Source organism: Salvelinus fontinalis, chromosome 37 (genome assembly GCF_029448725.1).
Source record: "Salvelinus fontinalis isolate EN_2023a chromosome 37, ASM2944872v1, whole genome shotgun sequence".
Taxonomy (NCBI): Eukaryota; Metazoa; Chordata; class Actinopteri; order Salmoniformes; family Salmonidae; genus Salvelinus; species Salvelinus fontinalis.
The window spans coordinates 2,506,605-2,524,977 of record NC_074701.1 but is presented as its reverse complement, the minus strand read 5'-3'; the positions used below and the strand labels follow the sequence as shown (position 1 = coordinate 2,524,977).

Here is an 18,373-nt window from a genome sequence, read left to right as displayed (position 1 = left end):
TTCTTACTGAATGTGTCAAAGAGCACTGTTTCCACCCGGTTTCAAACCGGGGACCTTTCGGGTGTGATGAGAACGTGATAACCACTACACTACAGAAACTACTGCACGTGATTTTTGCAAGGACTAAACCAAATTTTACTGATATTCACTGCACAATAAGGCATTTATGAAAGCAACTATTCTCTGTTATAAATACAGTTCTTACTGGATGTATCGAAGAGCACTGTCTCCACCCGGTTTCGAACCTGGGACTTTTCGCGTGTGAAGCGTACGTGATAACCACTACACTACAGAAACTACTGCACGTGATTTTTGCAAGGACTAAGCCAAATTTTACTGATATTCACTGCATGTATTTGAATATCCAAAAAAAGGCATTTATGAAAGCAACTATTCTCTGTTAAAAATACAGATCTTACTGGATGTGTCGAAGAGCACTGTTTCCGCCCGGTTTCGAACCGATGACCTTTCGTGTGTAAAGCGAATTTGATAACCACTACACTACAGAAACTGCTGCATGTGTTTTTTGCAAGGACTAATCCAAAGTTTACTGATATTCACTGCATGTATTTGAATTTCCAAAATATTATTATTCTCTGTTATAAATACAGTTCTTTCTGAATGTGTCAAAGAGCAATGTTTCCACCCGGTTTTGAACCGGGGACCTTTCGCGTGTTAAGCGAACGTGATAGCCACTACACTACAGAAACTGCTGCCTGTGATTTTTGCAAGGACTAAACCAAATTTTACTGATATTCACTGCATGTATTTGAATTTCCAAAATATTATTATTCTCTGTTATAAATACAGTTCTTACTGAATATGTCAAAGACCACTGTTTCCACCCGGTTTCGAACCGGGGACCTTTTGCGTGTTAAGCGAACCTGATAGCCACACAATACAGAAACTGCTGCATGTGATTTTTGCAAGGACTAAACCAAATTTTACTGATATTCACTGCATGTATTTGAATTTCCAAAAAAAGGCAGTAATGAAAGCAAGTATTCTCTGTTAAAAATAAAGTTCTTACTGGATGTGTCGAAGAGCACAGTCTCCAACCGGTTTCGAATCGGGGACTTTTCGCGTGTGAAGCGAACGTGATAACCACTACACTACAGAAACTAATGCATGTGACTTTTGCAAGTACTAAACCAAATTTTACTGATATTAACTGCATGTATTTGAATTTCCAAATTACGGCATTTATGAAAGCAACTATTCTCTGTTAAAAATACAGTTCTTACTGCATGTGTCGAAGAGCGAAGTTTCAACCCGGTTTCGAACCAAGGTCCTTTCGCGTGTAAAGCGAATGTGATAACCACTACACTACAGAAACTGCTGCATGTGTTTTTTGCAAGGACTAATCCAAAGTTTACTGATATTCACTGCATGTATTTGAATTTCCAAAATATTATTATTCTGTGTTATAAATACAGTTCTTACTGAACGTGTCAAAGAGCACTGTTTCCGCCCGGTTTCAAACCGGGAACCTTTCACGTGTGATGCGAATGTGATAACTACTACACTACAGAAACTGCTGCATGTGATTTCTGCTAGGACTAAACCAAATTTTACTGATATTCACTGCACAATAAAGCATTTATGAAAGCAACTATTCTCTGTTATAAATACAGTTCTTACTGGATGTGTCGAAGAGCACTGTCTCCACCCGGTTTCGAACCGGGGACTTTTCGCGTGTTAAGCGAACGTGATAGCCACTACACTACAGAAACTGCTGCCTGCGCGTTTTGCAAGGACTAAACCAAATTTTACTGATATTCACTGCATGTATTTGAAATTCCAAAATATTATTATTCTCTGTTATAAATACAGTTCTTACTGAATGTGTCAAAGAGCATTTTTTTCCGCCCGGTTTCGAACTTGGGACCTTTCGCATGTTAAGCGAACCTGATAGCCACACAATACAGAAACTGCTGCATGTGATTCTCGCAAGGACTAAACCAAATTTTACTGATATTCACTGCATGTATTTGAATTTCCAAAAAAAGGCATTTATGACAGCAACTATTCTCTGTTAAAAATACAGTTCTTACTGGATGTGTCGAAGAGTACTGTTTCCGCCCGGTTTCGAACCGAGCATCTTTCGCGTGTAAAGCGAACATGATAGCCACTACACTACAGAAACTGCTGCATGTGTTTCTTGCAAGGACTAATCCAAAGTTTACTGATATTCACTGCATGTATTTGAATTTCCAAAATATTATTATTCTCTGTTATAACTACAGTTCTTACTGAATGTGTCAAAGAGCACTGTTTCCACCCGGTTTTAAACCGGGGACCTTTCGCGTGTGATGAGAACGTGATAACCACTACACTACAGAAACCGCTGCATGTGATTTTTGCAAGGACTAAACCAAATTTTACTGATATTCACTGCATGTATTTGAATTTCCAAAAAAAGGCATTTATGAAAGCAACTATTCTCTGTTAAAAATAAAGTTCTTACTGGATGTGTCGAAGAGCACAGTCTCCAACCGGTTTCGAATCGGGGACTTTTCGCGTGTGAAGCGAACGTGATAACCACTACACTACAGAAACTACTGCATGTGACTTTTGCAAGGACTAAACCAAATTTTACTGATATTAACAGCATGTATTTGAATTTCCAAATTATGGCATTTATGAAAGCAACTATTCTCTGTTAAAAATACAGTTCTTACTGGATGTGTCGAAGAGTACTGTTTGCGCCCGGTTTCGAACCGAGGACCTTTCGCGTGTGATGAGAACGTGATAATCACTACACTACAGAAACCGCTGCATGTGATTTTTGCAAGAACTAAACCAAATTTTACTGATATTCACTGCATGTATTTGAATTTCCAAAATATTATTATTCTCTGTAATAAATACAGTTCTCACTGAATGTGTCAAAGAGCACTGTTTCTGCCCGGTTTCGAAACGGTGACCTTCCGCGTATTAAGCGAACGTGATAGCCACTACACTACAGAAACTTCTGCATGTGATTTTTGCAAGGACTAAACCAAATTTTACTGATATTCACTGCATGTATTTGAATTTCCACAATATTATTATTCTCTGTTATAAATACAGTTCTTTCTGAATGTGTCAAAGAGCAATGTTTCCGCCCGGTTTCGAACCGGGGACCTTTCGCGTGTTAAGCGAACATGATAACCACTACACTACAGAAACTACTGCATGTGATTTTTGCAAGGACTAAACCAAATTTTACTGATATTCACTGCATGTATTTGAATTTCCAAAATATTATTATTCTCTGTTATAAATACAGTTCTTACTGAATATGTCAAAGCGCACCGTTTCCGCCCGGTGTTGAAACGGGGACCTTTCGCGTGTGATGCGAACGTGATAACCACGACACTTCAGAAACCGCTGCATGTGATTTTTGCAAGGACTAAACCAAATTTTACTGATATTCACTGCATGTATTTGAATTTCCAAAAAAAGGCATTTATGAAAGCAACTATTCTCTGTTAAAAATAAAGTTCTTACTGGATGTGTCGAAGAGCACAGTCTCCAACCGGTTTCGAATCGGGGACTTTTCGCGTGTGAAGCGAACGTGATAACCACTAGACTACAGAAACTACTGCATGTGACTTTTGCAAGGACTAAACCAAATTTTACTGATATTAACAGCATGTATTTGAATTTCCAAATTATGGCATTTATGAAAGCAACTATTCTCTGTTAAAAATACAGTTCTTACTGGATGTGTCGAAGAGTACTGTTTCCGCCCGGTTTCGAACCTGGGACTTTTCGCGTGTGAAGCGAACGTGATAACCACTACACTACAGAAACTACTGCACGTGATTTTTGCAAGGACTAAACCAAATTTTACTGATATTCACTGCATGTATTTGAATTTCCAAAAAAAGGCATTTATGAAAGCAACTATTCTCTGTTAAAAATACAGATCTTACTGGATGTGTCGAAGAGCACTGTTTCCGCCCGGTTTCGAACCGATGACCTTTCGCGTGTAAAGCGAATTTGATAACCACTACACTACAGAAACTGCTGCATGTGTTTTTTGCAAGGACTAATCCAAAGTTTACTGATATTCACTGCATGTATTTGAATTTCCAAAATATTATTATTCTCTGTTATAAATACAGTTCTTACTGAATGTGTCAAAGAGCAATGTTTCCACCCGGTTTTGAACCGGGGACCTTTCGCGTGTTAAGCGAACGTGATAGCCACTACACTACAGAAACTGCTGCCTGTGATTTTTGCAAGGACTAAACCAAATTTTACTGATATTCACTGCATGTATTTGAATTTCCAAAATATTATTATTCTCTGTTATAAATACAGTTCTTACTGAATATGTCAAAGACCACTGTTTCCACCCGGTTTCGAACCGGGGACCTTTCGCGTGTTAAGCGAACCTGATAGCCACACAATACAGAAACTGCTGCATGTGATTTTTGCAAGGACTAAACCAAATTTTACTGATATTCACTGCATGTATTTGAATTTCCAAAAAAAGGCAGTAATGAAAGCAAGTATTCTCTGTTAAAAATAAAGTTCTTACTGGATGTGTCGAAGAGCACATTCTCCAACCGGTTTCGAATCGGGGACTTTTCGCGTGTGAAGCGAACGTGATAACCACTACACTACAGAAACTACTGCATGTGACTTTTGCAAGGACTAAACCAAATTTTACTGATATTAACAGCATGTATTTGAATTTCCAAATTATGGCATTTATGAAAGCAACTATTCTCTGTTAAAAATACAGTTCTTACTGGATGTGTCGAAGAGTACTGTTTCCGCCCGGTTTCGAACCTGGGACTTTTCGCGTGTGAAGCGAACGTGATAACCACTACACTACAGAAACTACTGCACGTGATTTTTGCAAGGACTAAACCAAATTTTACTGATATTCACTGCATGTATTTGAATTTCCAAAAAAAGGCATTTATGAAAGCAACTATTCTCTGTTAAAAATACAGATCTTACTGGATGTGTCGAAGAGCACTGTTTCCGCCCGGTTTCGAACCGATGACCTTTCGCGTGTAAAGCGAATTTGATAACCACTACACTACAGAAACTGCTGCATGTGTTTTTTGCAAGGACTAATCCAAAGTTTACTGATATTCACTGCATGTATTTGAATTTCCAAAATATTATTATTCTCTGTTATAAATACAGTTCTTACTGAATGTGTCAAAGAGCAATGTTTCCACCCGGTTTTGAACCGGGGACCTTTCGCGTGTTAAGCGAACGTGATAGCCACTACACTACAGAAACTGCTGCCTGTGATTTTTGCAAGGACTAAACCAAATTTTACTGATATTCACTGCATGTATTTGAATTTCCAAAATATTATTATTCTCTGTTATAAATACAGTTCTTACTGAATATGTCAAAGACCACTGTTTCCACCCGGTTTCGAACCGGGGACCTTTCGCGTGTTAAGCGAACCTGATAGCCACACAATACAGAAACTGCTGCATGTGATTTTTGCAAGGACTAAACCAAATTTTACTGATATTCACTGCATGTATTTGAATTTCCAAAAAAAGGCAGTAATGAAAGCAAGTATTCTCTGTTAAAAATAAAGTTCTTACTGGATGTGTCGAAGAGCACATTCTCCAACCGGTTTCGAATCGGGGACTTTTCGCGTGTGAAGCGAACGTGATAACCACTACACTACAGAAACTACTGCATGTGACTTTTGCAAGGACTAAACCAAATTTTACTGATATTAACAGCATGTATTTGAATTTCCAAATTATGGCATTTATGAAAGCAACTATTCTCTGTTAAAAATACAGTTCTTACTGGATGTGTCGAAGAGTACTGTTTCCGCCCGGTTTCGAACCGAGGACCTTTCGCGTGTGATGAGAACGTGATAATCACTACACTACAGAAACCGCTGCATGTGATTTTTGCAAGGACTAAACCAAATTTTACTGATATTCACTGCATGTATTTGAATTTCCAAAATATTATTATTCTCTGTAATAAATACAGTTCTCACTGAATGTGTCAAAGAGCACTGTTTCTGCCCGGTTTCGAAACGGTGACCTTCCGCGTATTAAGCGAACGTGATAGCCACTACACTACAGAAACTTCTGCATGTGATTTTTGCAAGGACTAAACCAAATTTTACTGATATTCACTGCATGTATTTGAATTTCCACAATATTATTATTCTCTGTTATAAATACAGTTCTTTCTGAATGTGTCAAAGAGCAATGTTTCCGCCCGGTTTCGAACCGGGGACCTTTCGCGTGTTAAGCGAACGTGATAACCACTACACTACAGAAACTACTGCATGTGATTTTTGCAAGGACTAAACCAAATTTTACTGATATTCACTGCATGTATTTGAATTTCCAAAATATTATTATTCTCTGTTATAAATACAGTTCTTACTGAATATGTCAAAGAGCACCGCTTCCGCCCGGTTTCGAAACGGGGACCTTTCGCGTGTGATGCGAACGTGATAACCACGACACTTCAGAAACCGCTGCATGTGATTTTTGCAAGGACTAAACCAAATTTTACTGATATTCACTGCATGTATTTGAATTTCCAAAATATTATTATTCTCTGTTATAAATACAGTTCTTATTGAATGTGTCAAAGAGCACTGTTTCCGCCCGGTTTCGAACCGGGAACCTTTCGCGTGTGATGCGAACGTGATAACCACGACACTTCAGAAACTGCTGCATGTGATTTCTGCAAGGACTAAACCACATTTTACTGATATTCACTGCACAATAAGGCATTTATGAAAGCAACTATTCTCTGTTATAAATACAGTTCTTACTGGATGTGTCGAAGAGCACTGTCTCCACCCGGTTTCGAACCGGGGACTTTTCGCGTGTTAAGCGAACGTGATAGCCACTACACTACAGAAACTGCTGCCTGCGCTTTTTGCAAGGACTAAACCAAATTTTACTGATATTCACTGCATGTATTTGAATTTCCAAAATATTATTATTCTCTGTTATAAATACAGTTCTTACTGAATGTGTCAAAGAGCATTTTTTCCGCCCGGTTTCGAACTTGGGACCTTTCGCATGTTAAGCGAACCTGATAGCCACACAATACAGAAACTGCTGCCTGCGCTTTTTGCAAGGACTAAACCAAATTTTACTGATATTCACTGCATGTATTTGAATTTCCAAAATATTATTATTCTCTGTTATAAATACAGTTCTTACTGAATGTGTCAAAGAGCATTTTTTCCGCCAGGTTTCGAACCGAGGACCTTTCGCGTGTAAAGCGAACATGATAGCCACTACACTACAGAAACTGCTGCATGTGTTTCTTGCAAGGACTAATCCAAAGTTTACTGATATTCACTGCATGTATTTGAATTTCCAAAATATTATTACTCTCTGTTATAACTACAGTTCTTACTGAATGTGTCAAAGAACATTGTTTCCACCCGGGGACCTTTCGCGTGTGATGAGAATGTGATAACCACTGCACTACAGAAACCGCTGCATGTGATTTTTGCAAGGACTAAACCAAATTTTACTGATATTCACTGCATGTATTTGAATTTCCACAATATTATTATTCTCTGTTATAAATACAGTTCTTACTGAATGTGTCAAACAGCATTGTTTCCACCCGTTTTCGAACCGGGGACCTTACACGTATGAAGCGAACGTGATAACCACTACACTACAGAAACTGCTGCATGTGATTTTTGCAAGGACTAAACCAAATTTTACTGATATTCACTGCATGTATTTGAATTTCCAAATTACAGCATTTATGAAAGCAAGTATTCTCTGTTATAAATACAGTTCTTACTGAATGTGTCAAAGAGCACTGTTTCCACCCGGTTTCAACCCGGGGACCTTTCGCGTGTGATGAGAACGTGATAACCATTACACTACAGATACCGCTGCATGTGATTTTTGCAAGGACTAAACCAAATTTTACTGATATTCACTGCATGTATCTGAATTTCCAAAATATTATTATTCTCTGTTATAAATACAGTTCTTACTGAATGTGTCAAAGAGCATTGTTTCCACCCGTTTTCGAACCGGGGACCTTTCACGAGCGAAGCGAACGTGATAACCACTACACTACAGAAACTACTGCATGTGATTTTTGCAAGGACTAAACCAAATTTTACTGATACTCACTGCATGTATTTGAATCTCCAAAATATTATTATTATCTGTTATAAATACAGTTCTTACTGAATGTGTCAAAGAGCATTGTTTCCACCCGTTTTCGAACCGGGGACCTTTCACGAGCGAAGCGAACGTGATAACCACTACACTACAGAAACTACTGCATGTGATTTTTGCAAGGACTAAACCAAATTTTACTGATACTCACTGCATGTATTTGAATCTCCAAAATATTATTATTATCTGTTATAAATACAGTTCTTACTGGATGTGTCGAAGAGTACTGTTTCCGCCCGGTTTCGAACCGAGGACCTTTCGCGTGTGATGAGAACGTGATAATCACTACACTACAGAAACCGCTGCATGTGATTTTTGCAAGGACTAAACCAAATTTTACTGATATTCACTGCATGTATTTGAATTTCCAAAATATTGTTATTCACTGTTGTAAATACAGTTCTTACTGAATGTGTCAAAGACCACTGTTTCCACCCGGTTTCGAACCGGGGACCTTTTGCGTGTTAAGCGAACGTGATAGCAACTACACTACAAAAACTGCTGCATGTGATTTTTGCATCCGCAGAGTACGACCCTGCCTCACACAGGAAGCGGCGCAGGTCCTAATCCAGGCACTTGTCATCTCCCGTCTGGATTACTGCAACTCGCTGTTGGCTGGGCTCCCTGCCTGTGCCATTAAAGCCCTACAACTCATCCAGAACGCCGCAGCCCGTCTGGTGTTCAACCTTCCCAAGTTCTCTCACGTCACCCCGCTCCTCCGCTCTCTCCACTGGCTTCCAGTTGAAGCTCGCATCCGCTACAAGACCATGGTGCTTGCCTACGGAGCTGTGAGGGGAACGGCACCTCAGTACCTTCAGGCTCTGATCAGGCCCTACACCCAAACAAGGGCACTGCGTTCATCCACCTCTGGCCTGCTCGCCTCCCTACCACTGAGGAAGTACAGTTCCCGCTCAGCCCAGTCAAAACTGTTCGCTGCTCTGGCACCCCAATGGTGGAACAAACTCCCTCACGACGCCAGGACAGCGGAGTCAATCACCACCTTCCGGAGACACCTGAAACCCCACCTCTTTAAGGAATACCTAGGATAGGATAAAGCAATCCTTCAGACACCCCCATCCCCCCTTAAAAGATTTAGATGCACTATTGTAAAGTGGCTGTTCCACTGGATGTCATAAGGTGAATGCACCAATTTGTAAGTCGCTCTGGATAAGAGCGTCTGCTAAATGACTTAAATGTAAAATGGAAATGGAAATGTGATGAGAACGTGATAACCACTACACTACAGAAACCGCTGCATGTGATTTTTGCAAGGACTCAACCACATTTTACTGATATTCACTGCATGTATTTGAATTTCCAAAATATTGTTATTCACTGTTGTAAATACAGTTCTTACTGAATGTGTCAAAGACCACTGTTTCCACCCGGTTTCGAACCGGGGACCTTTTGCGTGTTAAGCGAACGTGATAGCAACTACACTACAAAAACTGCTGCATGTGATTTTTGCATTGACTAAACCAAATTTTAATGATATTCACTGCATGTATTTGAATTTCCACAATATTATTATTCTCTGTTATAAATACATTTCTTACTGAATGTGTCAAAGAGCATTGTTTCCACCCGGGGACCTTTCGCGTGTGAAGCGAACGTGATAACCACTACACTACAGAAACTACTGCATGTGATTTTTGCAAGGACTAAACCAAATTTTACTGATATTCACTGCATGTATTTGAATTTCCAAAAAAAGGCATTTATGAAAGCAACTATTCTCTGTTAAAAATACAGTTCTTACTGGATGTGTTGAAGAGCACTGTTTCCGCCAAGTTTCGAAACGAGGACCTTTCGCGTTTAAAGCGAATGTGATAACCACTACACTACAGAAACTGCTGCATGTGTTTTTTGCAAGGACTAATCCAAAGTTTACTGATATTCACTGCATGTATTTGAATTTCCAAAATATTATTATTCTCTGTTATAAATACAGTTCTTACTGAATGTGTCAAAGAGCACTGTTTCTGCCCGTTTTCGAAACGGTGACCTTCCGCGTATTAAGCGAACGTGATAGCCACTACATTACAAAAACTGCTGCATGTGATTTTTGCAAGGACTAAACCAAATTTTAATGATATTCACTGCATGTATTTGAATTTCCACAATATTATTATTCTCTGTTATAAATACAGTTCTTACTGAATGTGTCAAAGAGCATTGTTTCCACCCGTTTTCGAACCGGGTACCTTTCGCATCTGAAGCAAACGTGATAACCACTACATTACAGAAACTACTGCATGTGATTTTTGCAAAGACTAAACTAAATTTTACTGATATTCACTGCATGTATTTGAATCTCCAAAATATAATTATTCTCTATTATAATTACAGTTCTTATTGATTGTATCAAAGAGCAATGTTTCCGCCGGGTTTCGAACCGGGGAACTTTCGCGTGTTAAGCGAACGGTATAGCCACAACACTACAGTTACTGATGCATGTGATTTTTGCAAGGACTAAACCAAATTTTACTGATAATCACTGCATGTATTTGAATTTCTAAAATTTTATTATTCTCTGTTATAAAAACAGTTCTTACTGAATATGTCAAAGAGCACTGTTTCCGCCCGGTTTCGAAACGGGGAACTTTCGCGTGTGATGCGAACGTGATAACCACGACACTACAGAAACCGCCGCATGTGATTTTTGCAAGGACTAAACCAAATTTTACTGATATTCACTGCATGTATTTGAATTTACAAAATATTACTATTCTCTGTTATAAATACAGTTCTTACTGAACGTGTCAAAGAGCACTGTTTCCACCCGGTTTCGAACCGGGGACCTTTCACGTGTGAAGCAAACGTGACAACCACTACACTACAGACACTACTGCCTGTGATTTTTGCAAGGACTTAACCAAATTTTACTGATATTCACTGCATGTATTTGAATCTCCAAAATATTATTATTATCTGTTATAAATACAGTTCTTACTGAATGTGTCAAAGACCACTGTTTCCACCCGGTTTCGAACCGGGGACTTTTCGCGTGTTACGCGAACGTGATAGCAACTAAACTACAGAAACTGCTGCATGTGATTTTTGCAAGGACTAAACCAAATTTTACTGATATTCACTGCATGTATTTGAATTTCCAAATTACGGCATTTATGAAAGCAAGTATTCTCTGTTATAAATACAGTTCTTACTGAATGTGTCAAAGAGCACTGTATCCACCCGGTTTCAAACCGGGGACCTTTCGCGTGTGATGAGAACGTGATAACCACTACACTACAGAAACCGCCGCATGTGATTTTTGCAAGGACTAAACCAAATTTTACTGATATTCACTGCATGTATTTGAATTTCCACAATATTATTATTCTCTGTTATAAATACAGTTCTTACTGAATGTGTCAAAGAGCATTGTTTCCACCCGGTTTCGAACCAGGGACCTTTCGCGTAAGAAGCGAACGTGATAACCACTACACTACAGAAACTACTGCATGTGATTTTTGCAAGGACTAAACCAAATTTTACTGATATTCACTGCATGTATTTGAATTTCCAAAAAAAGGCATTTATGAAAGCAACTATTCTCTGTTAAAAATACAGTTCTTACTGGATGTGTCGAAGAGCACTGTTTCCGCCCGGTTTCGAACCGAGGACTTTTCACGGTAAAGCGAATGTGATAACCACTACACTACAGAAACTGCTGCATGTGTTTTTTGCAAGGACTAATCCAAAGTTTACTGATATTCACTGCATGTATTTGAATTTCCAAAATATTATTATTATCTGTTATAAATACAGTTATTACTGAATGTGTCAAAGACCACTGTTTCTGCCCGTTTTCGAAACGGTGACCTTCCGCGTATTAAGCGAACGTGATAGCCACTACACTACAAAAACTGCAGCATGTGATTTTTGCAAGGACTAAACCAAATTTAAATGATATTCACTGCATGTATTTGAATTTCCATCAATATTATTATTCTCTGTTATAAATACAGTTCTTACTGAATGTGTCAAAGAGCATTGTTTCCACCCAGTTTCGAAACGGGGACCTTTCACGTGTGAAGCAAACGTGATAACCACTACACTACAGAAACTACTGCATGTGATTTTTGCAAGGACTAAACCAAATTTTACTGATATTCACTGCATGTATTTGAATCTCCAAAATATAATTATTCTCTGTTATAAATACACTTCTTACTGAATGTGTCAAAGACCACTGTTTCTGCCCGGTTTCGAAACGGTGACCTTCCGCGTATTAAGCGAACGTGATAGCCACTACACTACAAAAACTGCAGCATGTGATTTTTGCAAGGACTAAACCAAATTTAAATGATATTCACTGCATGTATTTGAATTTCCACAATATTATTATTCTCTGTTATAAATACACTTCTTACTGAATGTGTCAAAGAGCAATGTTTCCGCCCGGTTTCAAACCGGGGACCTTTCGCGTGTTAAGCGAACGTGATAGCCACTACACTACAGAAACTGATGCCTGTGATTTTTGCAAGGACTAAACCAAATTTTACTGATATTCACTGCATGTATTTGAATTTCCAAAATTTTATTATTCTCTGTTATGAATACAGTTCTTACTGAATATGTCAAAGAGCACTGTTTCCGCCCGGTTTCGAAACGGGGGCCTTTCGCCTGTGATGCGAACGTGATAACCACGACACTACAGAAACCGCCGCATGTGATTTTTGCAAGGACTAAACCAAATTTTACTGATATTCACTGCATGTATTTGAATTTCCAAATTACGGCATTTATGAAAGCAAGTATTCTCTGTTATAAATACAGTTCTTACTGAATGTGTCAAAGAGCACTGTATCCACCCGGTTTCAAACCGGGGACCTTTCGCGTGTGATGAGAACGTGATAACCACTACACTACAGAAACCGCTGCATGTGATTTTTGCAAGGACTAAACCAAATTTTACTGATATTCACTGCATGTATTTGAATTTCCAAAATATTATTATTCTCTGTTATAAATACAATTCTTACTGAATGTGTCAAAGAGCATTGTTTCCACCCGGTTTCGAACCGGGGACCTTTCGCGTGTTAAGCAAACTTGATAACCACTACACTACAGAAACTACTGCATGTGATTTTTGCAAGGACTAAACCAAATTTTACTGATATTCACTGCATGTATTTGAATTTCCAAAAAAAGGCATTTATGAAAGCAACTATTCTCTGTTAAAAATACAGTTCTTACTGGATGTGTCGAAGAGCACTGTTTCCGCCCGGTTTCGAACCGAGGATTTTGTCACTTGTAACACGAATGTGATAACCACTACACTACAGAAACTGCTGCATGTGTTTTTTGCAAGGACTAATCCAAAGTTTACTGATATTCACTGCATGTATTTGAATTTCCAAAATATTATTATTATCTGTTATAAATACAGTTATTACTGAATGTGTCAAAGACCACTGTTTCTGCCCGGTTTCGAAACGGTGACCTTCCGCGTGTGAAGCAAACGTGATAACCACTACACTACAGAAACTACTGCATGTGATTTTTGCAAGGACTAAACCAAATTTTACTGATATTCACTGCATGTATTTGAATTTCCAAAAAAAGGCATTTATGAAAGCAACTATTCTCTGTTAAAAATACAGTTCTTACTGGATGTGTCGAAGAGCACTGTTTCCGCCCGGTTTCGAACCGAGGATTTTGTCACTTGTAACACGAATGTGATAACCACTACACTACAGAAACTGCTGCATGTGTTTTTTGCAAGGACTAATCCAAAGTTTACTGATATTCACTGCATGTATTTGAATTTCCAAAATATTATTATTATCTGTTATAAATACAGTTATTACTGAATGTGTCAAAGACCACTGTTTCTGCCCGGTTTCGAAACGGTGACCTTCCGCGTGTGAAGCAAACGTGATAACCACTACACTACAGAAACTACTGCATGTGATTTTTGCAAGGACTAAACCAAATTTTACTGATATTCACTGCATGTATTTGAATTTCCAAAAAAAGGCATTTATGAAAGCAACTATTCTCTGTTAAAAATACAGTTCTTACTGGATGTGTCGAAGAGCACTGTTTCCGCCCGGTTTCGAACCGAGGATTTTGTCACTTGTAACACGAATGTGATAACCACTACACTACAGAAACTGCTGCATGTGTTTTTTGCAAGGACTAATCCAAAGTTTACTGATATTCACTGCATGTATTTGAATTTCCAAAATATTATTATTATCTGTTATAAATACAGTTATTACTGAATGTGTCAAAGACCACTGTTTCTGCCCGGTTTCGAAACGGTGACCTTCCGCGTGTGAAGCAAACGTGATAACCACTACACTACAGAAACTACTGCATGTGATTTTTGCAAGGACTAAACCAAATTTTACTGATATTCACTGCATGTATTTGAATTTCCAAAAAAAGGCATTTATGAAAGCAACTATTCTCTGTTAAAAATACAGTTCTTACTGGATGTGTCGAAGAGCACTGTTTCCGCCCGGTTTCGAACCGAGGACTTTTCACGTGTAAAGCGAATGTGATAACCACTACACTACAGAAACTGCTGCATGTGAATTTTGCAAGGACTAATCCAAAGTTTACTGATATTCACTGCATGTATTTGAATTTCCACAATATTATTATTCTCTGTTATAAATACAGTTCTTACTGAATATGTCAAAGAGCACTGTTTCCGCCCGGTTTCGAAACGGGGACCTTTCGCGTGTGATGCGAACGTGATAACCACGACACCACAGAAACCGCCGCATGTGATTTTTGCAAGGACTAAACCAAATTTTACTGATATTCACTGCATGTATTTGAATTTCCAAAATATTATTATTCTCTGTTATAAATACAGTTCTTACTGAACGTGTCAAAGAGCACTGTTTCCACCCGGTTTCGAACCGGGGACCTTTCACGTGTGAAGCAAACGTGACAACCACTACACTACAGACACTACTGCCTGTGATTTTTGCAAGGACTAAACCAAATTTTACTGATATTCATTGCATGTATTTGAATCTCCAAAATATTATTATTATCTGTTATAAATACAGTTCTTACTGAATGTGTCAAAGACCACTGTTTCCACCCGGTTTCGAACCGGGGACTTTTCGCGTGTTAAGCGAACGTGATAGCAACTACACTACAGAAACTGCTGCATGTGATTTTTGCAAGGACTAAACCAAATTTTACTGATATTCACTGCATGTATTTGAATTTCCAAATTACGGCATTTATGAAAGCAAGTATTCTCTGTTATAAATACAGTTCTTACTGAATGTGTCAAAGAGCACTGTTTCCACCCGGTTTCAAAACGGGGACCTTTCGCGTGTGATGAGAACGTGATAACCACTACACTACAGAAACCACTGCATGTGATTTTTGCAAGGACTAAACCAAATTTTACTGATATTCACTGCATGTATTTGAATTTCCAAAATATTATTATTCTCTGTTATAAATACAGTTCTTACTGAATGTGTCAAAGAGCATTGTTTCCACCCGGTTTCGAACCTGGGACCTTTCGCGTGTGAAGCGAACGTGATAACCACTATACTACAGAAACTACTGCATGTGCTTTTTGCAAGGACTAAACCAAATTTTACTGATATTCACTGCATGTATTTGAATTTCCAAAAAAAGGCATTTATGAAAGCAACTATTCTCTGTTAAAAATACAGTTCTTACTGGATGTGTCGAAGAGCACTGTTTCCGCCCGGTTTCGAACCGAGGACTTTTCACGTGTAAAGCGAATGTGATAACCACTACACTACAGAAACTGCTGCATGTGTTTTTTGCAAGGACTAATCCAAAGTTTACTGATATTCACTGCATGTATTTGAATTTCCAAAATATTATTATTATCTGTTATAAATACAGTTTTTACTGAATGTGTCAAAGACCACTGTTTCTGCCCGGTTTCGAAACGGTGACCTTCCGCGTATTAAGCGAACGTGATAGCCACTACACTACAAAAACTGCAGCATGTGATTTTTGCAAGGCCTAAACCAATTTTAAATGATATTCACTGCATGTATTTGAATTTCCACAATATTATTATTCTCTGTTATAAACACAGTTCTTACTGAATGTGTCAAAGAGCATTATTTCCACCCAGTTTCGAACCGGGGACATTTCACGTGTGAAGCAAACGTGATAACCACTACACTACAGAAACTACTGCATGTGATTTTTGCAAGGACTAAACCAAATTTTACTGATATTCACTGCATGTATTTGAATGTCCAAAATATAATTATTCTCTGTTATAAATACAGTTCTTACTGAATGTGTCAAAGAGCAATGTTTCCGCCCGGTTTCGAACCGGGGACCTTTCGCGTGTTAAGCGAAGGTGATAGCCACTACACTACAGAAACTGATGCCTGTGATTTTTGCAAGGACTAAACCAAATTTTACTGATATTCACTGCATGTATTTGAATTTCCAAAATTGTATTATTCTCTGTTATAAATACAGTTCTTACTGAATATGTCAAAGAGCACTGTTTCCGCCCGGTTTCGAAACGGGGACCTTTCGCGTGTGATGCGAACGTGATAACCACGACACTACAGAAACCGCCGCATGTGAATTTTGCAAGGACTAAACCAAATTTTACTGATATTCACTGCATGTAATTGAATTTCTAAAAAAAGGCATTTATGAAAGCATCTATTCTCTTTTAAAAATACAGTTCTTACTGGATGTTCTCGAAGAGCACTGTTTCCGCCCGGTTTCGAACCGAGGACCTTTCGCGTGTAAAGCAATTGTGATAACCACTACACTACAGAAACTTCTGCATGAGTTTTTTGCAAGGACTAATCCAAAGTTTACTGATATTCACTGCATGTATTTGAATTTCCAAAATATTATTATGCTCTGTTATAAATACAGTTCTTACTGAATGTGTCAAAGAGCACTGTTTCTGCCCGGTTTCGAAACGGTGACCTTCCGCGTATTAAGCGAACGTGATGGCCACTACACTACAAAAACTGCTGCATGTGATTTTTGCAAGGGCTAAACCAAATTGGTGACCTTCCGCGTATTAAGCGAACGTGATGGCCACTACACTACAAAAACTGCTGCATGTGATTTTTGCAAGGGCTAAACCAAATTTTAATGCTATTCACTGCATGTATTTGAATTTCCACAATATTATTATTCTCTGTTATAAATACAGTTCTTACTGAATGTGTCAAAGAGCATTGTTTCCACCCGGTTTCGAACCAGGGACCTTTCACGTGTGAAGCAAACGTGATAACCACTACACTACAGAAACTACTGCATGTGATTTTTGCAAGGACTAAACCAAATTTTACTGATATTCACTGCATGTATTTGAATCTCCAAAATATAATTATTCTCTGTTATAAACACAGTTCTTACTGAATGTGTCAAAGAGCATTATTTCCACCCAGTTTCGAACCGGGGACCTTTCACGTGTGAAGCAAACGTGATAACCACTACACTACAGAAACTACTGCATGTGATTTTTGCAAGGACTAAACCAAATTTTTCTGATATTCACTGCATGTATTTGAATGTCCAAAATATAATTATTCTCTGTTATAAATACAGTTCTTAATGAATGTGTCAAAGAGCAATGTTTCCGCCCGGTTTCGAACCGGGGACCTTTCGCGTGTTAAGCGAAGGTGATAGCCACTACACTACAGAAACTGATGCCTGTGATTTTTGCAAGGACTAAACCAAATTTTACTGATATTCACTGCATGTATTTGAATTTCCAAAATTTTATTATTCTCTGTTATAAATACAGTTCTTACTGAATATGTCAAAGAGCACTGTTTCCGCCCGGTTTCGAAACGGGGACCTTTCGCGTGTGATGCGAACGTGATAACCACGACACTACAGAAACCGCCGCATGTGAATTTTGCAAGGACTAAACCAAATTTTACTGATATTCACTGCATGTAATTGAATTTCTAAAAAAAGGCATTTATGAAAGCAACTATTCTCTTTTAAAAATACAGTTCTTACTGGATGTTCTCGAAGAGCACTGTTTCCGCCCGGTTTCGAACCGAGGACCTTTCGCGTGTAAAGCAAATGTGATAACCACTACACTACAGAAACTTCTGCATGTATTTTTTGCAAGGACTAATCCAAAGTTTACTGATATTCACTGCATGTATTTGAATTTCCAAAATATTATTATGCTCTGTTATAAATACAGTTCTTACTGAATGTGTCAAAGAGCACTGTTTCTGCCCGGT

General features: G+C 38.4%; 22 non-coding genes across 22 annotated transcripts; all 22 read right to left on the bottom strand.

The window, feature by feature from the left end:
* Nucleotides 1–637: 637 nt before the first annotated feature.
* On the bottom strand, nucleotides 638–710 carry trnav-aac (transfer RNA valine (anticodon AAC)). Its single transcript has one exon. It is a non-coding gene; the product is annotated as a tRNA-Val (tRNA).
* Nucleotides 711–1,263: 553 nt separating this feature from the next.
* Nucleotides 1,264–1,336, bottom strand: trnav-uac (transfer RNA valine (anticodon UAC)). The gene has a single exon. It is a non-coding gene; the product is annotated as a tRNA-Val (tRNA).
* A 324-nt stretch (nucleotides 1,337–1,660) lies between these two features.
* trnav-aac (transfer RNA valine (anticodon AAC)) lies at nucleotides 1,661–1,733 on the bottom strand. Its single transcript has one exon. It is a non-coding gene; the product is annotated as a tRNA-Val (tRNA).
* Nucleotides 1,734–2,073: 340 nt separating this feature from the next.
* On the bottom strand, nucleotides 2,074–2,146 carry trnav-uac (transfer RNA valine (anticodon UAC)). Its single transcript has one exon. It is a non-coding gene; the product is annotated as a tRNA-Val (tRNA).
* A 952-nt stretch (nucleotides 2,147–3,098) lies between these two features.
* Nucleotides 3,099–3,171, bottom strand: trnav-aac (transfer RNA valine (anticodon AAC)). The gene has a single exon. It is a non-coding gene; the product is annotated as a tRNA-Val (tRNA).
* Nucleotides 3,172–3,725: 554 nt separating this feature from the next.
* On the bottom strand, nucleotides 3,726–3,798 carry trnav-cac (transfer RNA valine (anticodon CAC)). Its single transcript has one exon. It is a non-coding gene; the product is annotated as a tRNA-Val (tRNA).
* Nucleotides 3,799–4,138: 340 nt separating this feature from the next.
* Nucleotides 4,139–4,211, bottom strand: trnav-aac (transfer RNA valine (anticodon AAC)). Its single transcript has one exon. It is a non-coding gene; the product is annotated as a tRNA-Val (tRNA).
* A 553-nt stretch (nucleotides 4,212–4,764) lies between these two features.
* Nucleotides 4,765–4,837, bottom strand: trnav-cac (transfer RNA valine (anticodon CAC)). Its single transcript has one exon. It is a non-coding gene; the product is annotated as a tRNA-Val (tRNA).
* Nucleotides 4,838–5,177: 340 nt separating this feature from the next.
* On the bottom strand, nucleotides 5,178–5,250 carry trnav-aac (transfer RNA valine (anticodon AAC)). Its single transcript has one exon. It is a non-coding gene; the product is annotated as a tRNA-Val (tRNA).
* Nucleotides 5,251–6,201: 951 nt separating this feature from the next.
* On the bottom strand, nucleotides 6,202–6,274 carry trnav-aac (transfer RNA valine (anticodon AAC)). Its single transcript has one exon. It is a non-coding gene; the product is annotated as a tRNA-Val (tRNA).
* Nucleotides 6,275–6,797: 523 nt separating this feature from the next.
* On the bottom strand, nucleotides 6,798–6,870 carry trnav-aac (transfer RNA valine (anticodon AAC)). The gene has a single exon. It is a non-coding gene; the product is annotated as a tRNA-Val (tRNA).
* Nucleotides 6,871–12,560: 5,690 nt separating this feature from the next.
* trnav-aac (transfer RNA valine (anticodon AAC)) lies at nucleotides 12,561–12,633 on the bottom strand. Its single transcript has one exon. It is a non-coding gene; the product is annotated as a tRNA-Val (tRNA).
* Nucleotides 12,634–13,172: 539 nt separating this feature from the next.
* trnav-aac (transfer RNA valine (anticodon AAC)) lies at nucleotides 13,173–13,245 on the bottom strand. The gene has a single exon. It is a non-coding gene; the product is annotated as a tRNA-Val (tRNA).
* Nucleotides 13,246–14,628: 1,383 nt separating this feature from the next.
* trnav-uac (transfer RNA valine (anticodon UAC)) lies at nucleotides 14,629–14,701 on the bottom strand. Its single transcript has one exon. It is a non-coding gene; the product is annotated as a tRNA-Val (tRNA).
* A 524-nt stretch (nucleotides 14,702–15,225) lies between these two features.
* On the bottom strand, nucleotides 15,226–15,298 carry trnav-aac (transfer RNA valine (anticodon AAC)). The gene has a single exon. It is a non-coding gene; the product is annotated as a tRNA-Val (tRNA).
* A 340-nt stretch (nucleotides 15,299–15,638) lies between these two features.
* trnav-cac (transfer RNA valine (anticodon CAC)) lies at nucleotides 15,639–15,711 on the bottom strand. Its single transcript has one exon. It is a non-coding gene; the product is annotated as a tRNA-Val (tRNA).
* A 141-nt stretch (nucleotides 15,712–15,852) lies between these two features.
* trnav-uac (transfer RNA valine (anticodon UAC)) lies at nucleotides 15,853–15,925 on the bottom strand. The gene has a single exon. It is a non-coding gene; the product is annotated as a tRNA-Val (tRNA).
* A 524-nt stretch (nucleotides 15,926–16,449) lies between these two features.
* Nucleotides 16,450–16,522, bottom strand: trnav-aac (transfer RNA valine (anticodon AAC)). The gene has a single exon. It is a non-coding gene; the product is annotated as a tRNA-Val (tRNA).
* Nucleotides 16,523–16,863: 341 nt separating this feature from the next.
* On the bottom strand, nucleotides 16,864–16,936 carry trnav-uac (transfer RNA valine (anticodon UAC)). Its single transcript has one exon. It is a non-coding gene; the product is annotated as a tRNA-Val (tRNA).
* Nucleotides 16,937–17,348: 412 nt separating this feature from the next.
* trnav-cac (transfer RNA valine (anticodon CAC)) lies at nucleotides 17,349–17,421 on the bottom strand. The gene has a single exon. It is a non-coding gene; the product is annotated as a tRNA-Val (tRNA).
* Nucleotides 17,422–17,746: 325 nt separating this feature from the next.
* On the bottom strand, nucleotides 17,747–17,819 carry trnav-aac (transfer RNA valine (anticodon AAC)). Its single transcript has one exon. It is a non-coding gene; the product is annotated as a tRNA-Val (tRNA).
* A 341-nt stretch (nucleotides 17,820–18,160) lies between these two features.
* On the bottom strand, nucleotides 18,161–18,233 carry trnav-uac (transfer RNA valine (anticodon UAC)). The gene has a single exon. It is a non-coding gene; the product is annotated as a tRNA-Val (tRNA).
* Nucleotides 18,234–18,373: the final 140 nt, after the last annotated feature.